The sequence below is a fragment of the Manihot esculenta genome, unplaced genomic scaffold (genome assembly GCF_001659605.2).
Source record: "Manihot esculenta cultivar AM560-2 unplaced genomic scaffold, M.esculenta_v8 Scaffold64, whole genome shotgun sequence".
NCBI classification, from domain to species: Eukaryota; Viridiplantae; Streptophyta; class Magnoliopsida; order Malpighiales; family Euphorbiaceae; genus Manihot; species Manihot esculenta.
In genome coordinates this window covers 543,902-546,782 of record NW_025215481.1, presented here as the reverse complement: position 1 = coordinate 546,782, position 2,881 = coordinate 543,902, and positions in this window count along the sequence as shown.

Below are 2,881 nucleotides of genomic sequence, written 5' to 3'. Positions count from 1 at the left end.
GTTGCACGTATTAGCTCTAGAATTACTACGGTTATCCGAGTAGCAGATACCATCAAACAAACTATAACTGATTTAATGAGCCATTCGCAGTTTCACAGTCTGAATTAGTTTCATACTTACACATGCATGGCTTAATCTTTGAGACAAAGCATATGACTACTGGCAGGATCAACCAGGTAGCATTCCTTCGCGACGTCGTCGCCCGCACGGAGGCCCCAGCATGCCGGGGGTTCGAGGACGGGCGCGCCGTCCGTTCTGTTACCGGATGGGATAATTGGGCTTATGGAAGGAGAAGACTCCCATCCTCCCCGCATCACATTCCGCATCCGAGAGCACAGCGACAGTCCATGGGCCACGGCAAGCCAATAAAGGCATGCTTGGAACACGGATGCAGCTACGGGGTCCGCTTCGCGCTCCGAAGGGGGCGCAGAGCGAAAAAATGGGCATCAAAAACTTTCGAATTCCGCTTCTGTGGGTATGCAACACAGGAACCCATTCGTTGCACCGAGGCGCGATCCGCTCTCGGGCCGCGACTGAAAGGGATCGAGAGCCAACAGTTCGATGCTCCAGCAAAGAGCCCTGCCAGCAGAAACGATCTCGTAACCGCTCATGCGCCACCACGTACACTGAGCAGCAACCCCACGCGACGAACTGCCCCCCGACGAGCGAAAGCACGACGGGATGCCGAAACGCCAAATGGAGCAATTGCCCGCACCGCTGTGCGCGAGGATGAATCGGAGAGGGAGGGACAATGCAAATAATGAAATGCAAAACAGTTATGAATGGAACGTTCGATTCTGACGACAAAGCAATCACTTCAGCCAAACGGAATCACCCTACGTACCACCACCTTGCCTCGGCTGCTCGCACGACGGATTCAGCACGGCACGAGGTGCCATGCCTTCCCCAAGCACTCGCGTTGCCTCAACAAAACAGTGGAAACCGAGATCATCCCCTCAACCTTAGCAACGCAAACAGCATGGAGGGAACGATTGGGGCACCGTGAGAGTCCAATCACCGCAACCAAAGAAACTCGCCGTACAATACTTCAACATATGCCTCGACAGCTCATGCGTCGGTTCGGAGAAACAGGTGGCATGAAACGCCACGCCCTCACCTAAGCAATCGCACGTGTTGACAAAGTAGAAGCACCAGGCTCATCCCCAAAGCCTAAGCAAAAGCAACCACCACAGTGGGACACATCGGCACGAGCAACAGTGCGCCACCGCAACCAAAGGAAATTGCCATTCTGCCGCAGCATGTGCCTCAACGCCACTCGCACATAGGATTGAGCACGGCATTATATCACCACGCCCTCCCCCAAGCACTCGCAACGCCTTGACAAAAGCATTAGCACCAAGCTCATCCCCCCAGCCTAGGTATTGCAAAACCACAACAGCCCCGACGTCCATCCACGACCCCGAGGAACGTAACACCCCACCAAGCAGCAGGCCTACACCACCAAGGACACAAACTAAGACAGGTTGCATCGCACGTCCGCCTGTGTTCAGAGTGCGGCATCCACACCTTGAACCGGCTTCCATTTGACACCCCCCGGCAAAGCCTTCGACCCCAATAGCTTCAGCCCTGTCGCCAGACCCAAACGCCTCAAAAGTCTATGCCACCAGGAACTCACACCATGCCCATTGCATCGCATTTCCGCCAGCACGTTGACCCAAGCACGGCACTAGAATGCCACACCGAAGCCTTGCACAAGCATCCAATTGATACTCCAAGCATGGGGATCGGCCCCAATAGCACTGAGTTCGTCGTCGGAGTTGAGGTACTGACCGCCGAGTTGGATGGAAATATTAGCACAACAAAATCCCGAAGCCCAGTGCATCACCTGGAAACTCGCACATCGGCACGAGCACAACACACAAATGCCATGCCCACACCTTGCACCAGCGTCCATTTAACACGCCCAAGCATTGGGATAAACCACCGGATCATTTCCTTGAACTGTCACCAATGGCCCTGGAATGGGCCCCACCGGGCCCGGGATGGGCCCCACCGGGTCCACCACGCCCGAGAATTTTTTTCGATGTTGAATCGAGAGGTAGAGGTGGAGAGGGGGCTAACAAGCTTATTCGCATGCTATACCGATGCCCACATATGGCCTAGCGCATGCCCAGGCCCCGGCCTTGCTGGCCCCCCCAGGGGGGTGACTACCCACACCCCCCTAAAGAGCCTTAGGAACAAGTTGGGCTGTGGCAGGAGGAAACATCACAATGTCTGAGGTGACACACCCCCCCTAAAAAATTCAATTTTACGTATTTTGACCTGATTTTTTGCAGATACCTTTATAAAAAATGTAATCTAATTTTACAAAAATTTTGAAAATTTTTTATCAAGTCTAGGTATTTTTTTTTATTTTTTAAGTGTTAAAAATTCAAAAAATCATAAAAAATAGAAAACCCGTCAGAAAATCACCAAATTTTTTGTGGAACCTTAGAAAAATATTATAAATTTATTTGAGTTGTTATTTGGTGATTTTCTTAAACTTTGCACGGAGACATGACAATGCATGGGGTGACATGACAATACATGAGGTGACATGACAATGTTTGAAGTGACACACCCCCTAAAAAATTCAATTTTAGGTATTTTGACCTGATATTTTGCAGATATATTTAGAAGAATATAATCTAATTTTACAAAAATTTTGAAATTTTTTTATCCAGTCTAGGTATTTTTTTTTATTTTTTAAGTGTTAAAAATTCAGAAAATCATAAAAAAAACATAACTCGTCAGAAAATCACCAAATTTTGTGTGGCACCTTAGAAAAATATAACAAAGTTAATTGAGTTGTCATTTGGTGATTTTTTAAAACTTTTCAAAGAGAATTGGCTTGTGTCACAATTCTTGCCAATTTTGGGCA